The sequence below is a fragment of the Bubalus kerabau genome, chromosome 6 (assembly GCF_029407905.1).
Source record: "Bubalus kerabau isolate K-KA32 ecotype Philippines breed swamp buffalo chromosome 6, PCC_UOA_SB_1v2, whole genome shotgun sequence".
Lineage (NCBI taxonomy): Eukaryota > Metazoa > Chordata > Mammalia > Artiodactyla > Bovidae > Bubalus > Bubalus kerabau.
The window spans coordinates 79,825,612-79,832,714 of record NC_073629.1 but is presented as its reverse complement, the minus strand read 5'-3'; the positions used below and the strand labels follow the sequence as shown (position 1 = coordinate 79,832,714).

At 35.7% G+C, this 7,103-nt stretch overlaps 1 protein-coding gene across 1 annotated transcript in view; it reads left to right on the top strand.

Annotated features, from left to right (window-relative positions):
- Positions 1-7,103, top strand: part of PDE4B (phosphodiesterase 4B) — a 650,415-nt gene that overhangs the window by 176,017 nt on the left and 467,295 nt on the right. The gene's annotated exons all lie outside the window — the stretch shown is intronic.

The window sequence follows — 7,103 nt, the reverse complement described above, 5'->3', positions numbered from 1 at the left end:
AAGGTAAAAACAAATCTCATTTTGAGTTGCAATGAATGAATACCCTAAGGCATATTAAACCAATATCCCCTCTTTCAAAATTGACTCAAAACTGATATAGGTGCATTCAGACAAGATTATTTAAAAAATAACTAAGTAGTGAAATGTATTGTTGGTTGGGTGAAATTAATCATTTTTGTTGCATATTCAAATTATTTTGTATTGTACTGAAATATGGCATTTATAGAGAAATAGATCTAGTTTCAGGTATAACATAATTGGAGCCAACAGGTTTTTCTACAATCAATTTTTATATTTAGGGCATATTCTTATGTTTCCTTTGTGATGTTATATAGTGGATTAAAGCATGAGTTTTGAATTTCAGTGACTTTGGGTTGAAATCCTTACTGACTGGATCATCTTGGATAGTTCATCCTTCATTCTTTAATTCAGTTTCTTTATCTGTAAAGGGTATATTTACAAAAATACCTTATAAAGGATATATATACAGATATAGTCTTTGAGAGTTGGACTATAAAGAAAGCTGAGCGCTGAAGAATTGATCCTTTTGAACTGTGGTGTTGGAGAAGACTCTTGAGGTTCCCTTGGACTGCAAGGAGATCCAACAGTCTATCCTAAAGGAAATCAGTCCTGAATATTCATTGGAAGGACTGATGCTGAAGCTGAAACTCCCAATACTTGGGCACCTGATGCAAAGAGTTGACTCATTTGAAAAGACCCTGATGCTGGAAAAGATTGAAGGTGGGAGGAGAAGGGGATGACAGAGGATGAGATGGTTGGATGGCATTGCCGACTCAATGGACATGAGTTTGAGCAAGCTCTGGGAGTTGGTAATGGACAGGAAAGCCTGGCGTGCTGCAGTCCATGGGGTCGCAAAGAGTCAGACATGACTGAGCAGCTGAACTGAGAGGGTATATTATATATTTCAAAGGGGTTTTGTGAGGTTTAAATGTGGGAATCATGCATGCCGAAGTACCTAATATATAGTCTACTCTCAGTGAATACTAGTGATATCTTAATCCTTGACTTTCTCTTTCTCCTTCTGCCTACCCCTTGAGAGAGGCCTGGAAAAGATCTTTTTTCCACAACCCTTAGAAGGAACCAACTCTGCTTGATTTTGTACTTATAGCCTCCAAAACTGTGAGACAATAAATTTATGTTATTTAACCACTCAGTCAGCAATACTTTCTTACAACAGCTCTGGCAAAGTAATATAGATTATAGTACCAAAAAGTGGGATGCTGCTGTAACAAGTACTTAAAATATGGGAGTGGCATTGAAATTGAATTGTGGATAGAAATGGAAAGAGACACCTGATGGAGAAAGCCTAGATTGCCTTGAGGAGATTTGGTTAAAATACGAATGTTAGAAGTACTTCTGTTGAGATCACAGATGGAAATGAGGAACATGTTCTTGGATGCATGGCAAAGTGGCAAAAAACTTGGCTGAACCGTGTTCTCATTTTTGGTAGATGGGAAGTAGAAATTGTGGGTGACAAACGGATTTGTAATTGAGGAGATTTCTAAGCAGGTGTTGAAGGTATGATTTGGTTTTCTTTTTCTGCTAATAGTAAAATTCAAGAGTAGAGAGAGAAATTGAAAAATGAATTGTTAAACAAAAAGTAAGCAGGACTTGAAAACTTGGAAAATTCTCAGCCTATTCCTATTGCAAAATAAGAGAAAATATGTTCTAGAGAGAACATCAAAAATGTGACTGGACAGATGTTTGTTAAGGAAATTAGGCATGTGACCCATGGATCTAATCAACTGTCTTAGAAGAAGTTAAGAATAGAGACGTGGTTATTCAGGAAGGATCTATGGGAAACTCTTGTCTGATAGTTTAGACCCCCATGGATTGCTCAGGAGATCAACAACGTTTATGAGAAATTTATATTCAAAGGAAACATGCCAGCTTGGAGTGAAGGGAGACAGAGTCAGGATGAAATGAAGGAAGGCTCTCAGCCTTCTGGGGTACCACAAGCAATAGAGCCTAACAGAGTCTGAGAGATCTGTCCAGGTGCAAATGTGTCATCTTGTAAGAAAAGTGAATATTGACCTTGAAAGCAATTCAGAAGCCAGCAGATGCTCCTGATACCACAGGCCAAGAGGAAACAAGCCCATGAAGGTTGGGCAGTCTCCTCCTCAGTTTCTGAAGGTGGGGCCACTTTCTTAGTTCCAGAGAGTGGAGTAAGCTTCTTTGTTTCAGAGGGCAGAATCCCCACTGCTCAGGGCTAAGGGGATGGGGCGGCCACCCTAGTGAGCCCAGAGGATACAGCATTGGGCCAAGAGGATTATTCTCAAGCGTCACATTCTCATCAATTTGTCCTAGCAAGTTTCAAACTTGATTGGGAACCTTTTCTTCCTTACAATTTATCCCTTTTGTAGTGGGAATGTCTATCCTATGTCTCTCCCATCGTTGTTGTCTGATAGAAAGGAGCTTTGCCCCAGGATGAATCTTGCCTTGAGTTTTACACATAACTGATTTGGCTGATTTAAATGATTTTAGAGTTACAGTTGATGCCAGGATAGCTAAGACTTTTGGAGACTTTATTTTATTTATTTATTTATTTTATTTATTTTAATTGGAGGCTAATTACTTTACAATGTTGTATTGGATTTGCTATACATCAACATGAATCTGCCACGGGTGTATATGTGTTCCCAATCCTGAAACCCCCTCCCACCTCCCTCTCCATACCATCCCTCTGGGTCATCCCAGTGCACCAGCCCCAAGCATCTTGTATCCTGCATCGAACCTGGATTGGCGATTCGTTTCTTATATGATATTATACATGTTTCAATGCCATTCTCCCAAATCATCCCCCCCGCCCACAGAGTCCAAAAGACTGTTCTATACATCTGTGTCTCTTTTGCTGTCTCGCATAGTTTGGAGACTTTAAAATGGAGTGAGTATATTTTGTATGTGAGGACATGAATTTTGAAGAGTCAGAGAGTAGAATGGGGACTTTCCTGGTTGCTCAGTGGTAAAGAATCTGCCTGCCAAGCAGGAAATGTGGGTTTTATACCTGGGTCAAAAAGATCCCTGGAGAAGCAAATGACAACCCACTCTAGTATTCTTGCCTGGGAAATCCTATGGACAGAGGAGCCTGGTAGGCTATAGTCCATGGAGTCTCAAAAGAGTTGGACATGACTTAATGACTAAACAACAGTACAAGGGTGGATGTTATGCCCTGAAATGTATCCCACCTCAAGTTCATATGTTGAAGTCCTAAGTCCCACAGCCTTAGAACATGATCTTATTTGGAAACAGGATCTTTACAGAGGTAATCAAGTTAAACTAAGGTCACTAAGTTGGATTCTAATCTAACAGTAATGGTGTTTTTAATAAAAGGGAAAATTTGGACACCAAGACATACATAAAGTGTTGATGTGAAGAGATACAGGGTGAAGATGGTCATCCACAAGCCAAGGAGAGTGACTTGTGAGAGAACAGGTCCTTCTTTCACAACCCTCAAAAGGCACCAACTCTGTCAACATCTTGACTTTGGATCTCAGGCTCTTAGAACTGTGAGGCAATAAATTTCTGTTGTTTAAACCACCCAGTCTGTGGTACTTTGTTACAACAGCCCTAGTAAACTAATATAACCTCTCTCGTTGCTATTGTATATGCCAGGGTTTCAGTCTAAGTATTATTTTAAGAAGATATAATATGTGTTTGATAAGGAAAGTTGAAAGAGATATATTTATTTAGAATGGAGAATAAATGTGTTGGAAGATACATCTTTGAAGGACATTCAGATGACTTATTCTTTGTAATTCGAGGTGACCAAACTAAAATTTATAGGAGGATATTGAGAGTCAGACTTTCGTTCAATAGAAAGGAAAACTATTTGCCATTTATAATTAGAATGGGACAGAAATTGCCTATCAGCCAGTTGGAATTCAAGGAAAGTTGAAACAAATACCAAAAAAGATATATTGATGGCAAATAAGCACTCAAAAAGAGAATCGTAGTAACCATAAACTAAAAGCACCATGAGATACCACTGCAGATCTATTAGAATGACTAAAATTAATAATAGATAAAAGAAGAAGTGCTGGCAAGTCTGTGGAGCAACTGCAAACCTTCATAGAGTGCTGATGGACATGCAAAATGATGCAACCATTCTGGAAAAAGATTGACATTTTGTTGTAAAGATGATCGTACAGTTACTGTATAAGCCAACAATCCCAAACCTGGGTAATTACAGTAGAGGAATGACAGCATGTATTTATACAAGACCTGTACACGAATGTTTATTAACAGCTCTATTCATAATTGTCCCAATTTGGAAACAACTTAGTGTTCTTAAAGGGATAAACAAACTATGGTACATCCATATAGCTGAACACTATTTGGCAACGAAAAGGAACTAACTATTAATAAATGTATCATCTTGGCTAAACTCCAGAGACATTTTCTGAGTGAAAGAAGGTTGTCTCGAAGGCTCAGTTCTGTGTGATTTCATGTATATGACATTATTGAAAGGATGAAATTATAGTGGTGGAGAGTAGATTAGGGCTAGCCATCATTTAGGAGTGGGAAGAGAATATGATTATAAAGGTACAGAATTGGAGGGATTTTGGGGGATGATAGAACTGCTCTGTATCTTGATTGTAGTCATAGTTACATGAATCTATACATATGCTAAAATTTACAGAACAATGCACCAAAAATGTTAATCATATTGTAGGATACATTTAAAAATAAAGGAAATAAAAGAGTAGCCAAAGGAACTTTACAAAAATATTTATTTAAAAGTCTTTGCTACAAGGCTCAGCATGCTTATGTAAATGTGTCTCCAGTCTTGAATTTTACATATGCTAATATTACAGTATTGATCATACAAAATATTTTTATGAAACTAAGTTTGAGTTATTTCTTAATACTAGAACTTCATAGTTGGTCTTAATAGATGAAATTCTATTTTTAGATTATAAATCTAAAAGTCATCATTAATAATATCACTAAGTTAAAAAAATTAATATGAACAGATTGAAAATTAAAAGAATGTGTAACAAATAAATAAAACTTGAAATTAAATGACCCAATGTTGTTCCAACCCACTATTTTGGAAACATTTTCCATGTTTTTGTGTATTCTGTATCATTTTAAAACTCATACAATTAAAATAACAATTTAGGAAAATTTTGTTTAGCTTTCAAATATATGCTTAAACATGAAATGAATCCCTGGAAATTATTCTCTTTTTAAGAGCAGTGGAATGAATTTCACTTAATTTTCATGTTTGTGGTACTCTTTCTGTGATCTCTGTAGTATCATAGCTATTTGGTCTTACAAAGATAATTATTTACATTTAAAAATTTAGTCATAAAGATCTGAGTAGAAACAAATAAAAAAAATGAAAGAAACAATAGCAAAGATTAATAAAATTAAAAGCTAGTTCTTTGAGAAAATAAACTAAATTGACAAACCTTTCCAACTCATCAGGAAAAAAAAGAGAGATAAATCAAATCAATAAATTTAGAAATGAAAAAGGAGACATTACAACAGACAAAGCAGAAATACAAAGGATTACAAGAGACTATTATGAACAACTATATGGCAATAAAATAAATAACCTGGAAGAAATGGAGATTCTTAGAAAAGTTCAATCTTCCAAGTCTGAAACAGGAAGAAATAGAAATTATGAACAACCCAATTACAAGCACTGAAATTGAAACTGTGATCAAAAATCTCCCCAAAAACAAAAGCCCAGGACCAGATGGCTTCATAGGAGAATTCTTTCAAACATTTAGAGAAGAGCTAATGCCTATCCTTCTAAAACTCTTTCAAAAAATTGCAGAGGAAGGAACACTTCCAAACTCACCCTGATACCAAGATCAGACAAAGACAACACAAAGAAAGAAAATCACAGGCCAGTATCACTGATGAACATAGATGCAATTCCTCAACAAAATTTTAGCAAACAGAATTCAGCAACACATTAGAAAGTTCATATACCATGATCAAGTTGGGTTTATTCCAGGAATGCAACTATTCTTCAATATATGCAAATCAATCAAAGTGATATACCATATTAACAAATTGAAAGATAAAAATCATATCTCATCTCAATAGATGCAGAAAAAGCCTTTGACAAAATACAGCACCCATTTATGATTAAAACTCTTCCAAAAATGGAAAGAAGCTACCTCAACATAATAAAGGCCATATATGATAAGCCTATGGCAAACATTATTCTCAATGGTAAAAAACTGAAAGCAGTCCCCCTATGATCAGGAACAAGACAAGGGTGTCCACTTTCACTGTTATTATTCATCATAGTTCTGGAAGTCCTAGCTACAGCAATTAGAGAAGAAAAAGAGGTAAAAAGAATCCAGATCAGAAAAGAAGAAGTAAAATTCTCACTGTTTGCAGATGACATGATACTCTACATAGAAAACCCTAAAAATAGTGTCAGAAAATTACTAGAGCCCATCAGTGAATTTAGCAAAATTGCAGGATACAAAACCAATACACAGAAATCACTTGAATTTCTATATACTAATGCTGAAAAATCAGAAAGAATTTAAGGAATCAATCCCATTCACCATTGCAACAAAAAGAATTAAATAGGAATAAACTTACTTGAGACAAAAGGACTGTACACAGAAGATTATAAGACACTGATGAAAGAAATCAAAGATGACTTAAATAGATGAAGAGATATTCCATGTTCCTGGGTAGGAAGAATCAATATTGTGAAAATGACTATACTACCACCAAACACAATCTACAGATTCAATGCGATCCCTATCAAATTATCAATGGCATTTTTCACAGAACTAGAACAAAAAATTTCACAATTCATATGGAAACACAAAAGACCCCAAATAGCCAAAGCAGTCTTAAGAAGAATGGAGCTGGAGGAATCAATCTTCCTGACTTCAGATTATACTACAAAACTACAGTCATCAAGACAGTATGGTACTGGCACAAAAACAGAAATATAGACCAATTGAACAAGATAGAAAGCCCAGAAATAAACCCATGCACCTATGGGCACCTTATTTTTGACAAAGGAGGCAAGAATATAGAATGGGGCAAAGACAGCTTCTTCAATTAATGGTGCTGGGAAAACTGGACAGCTACATGTAAAA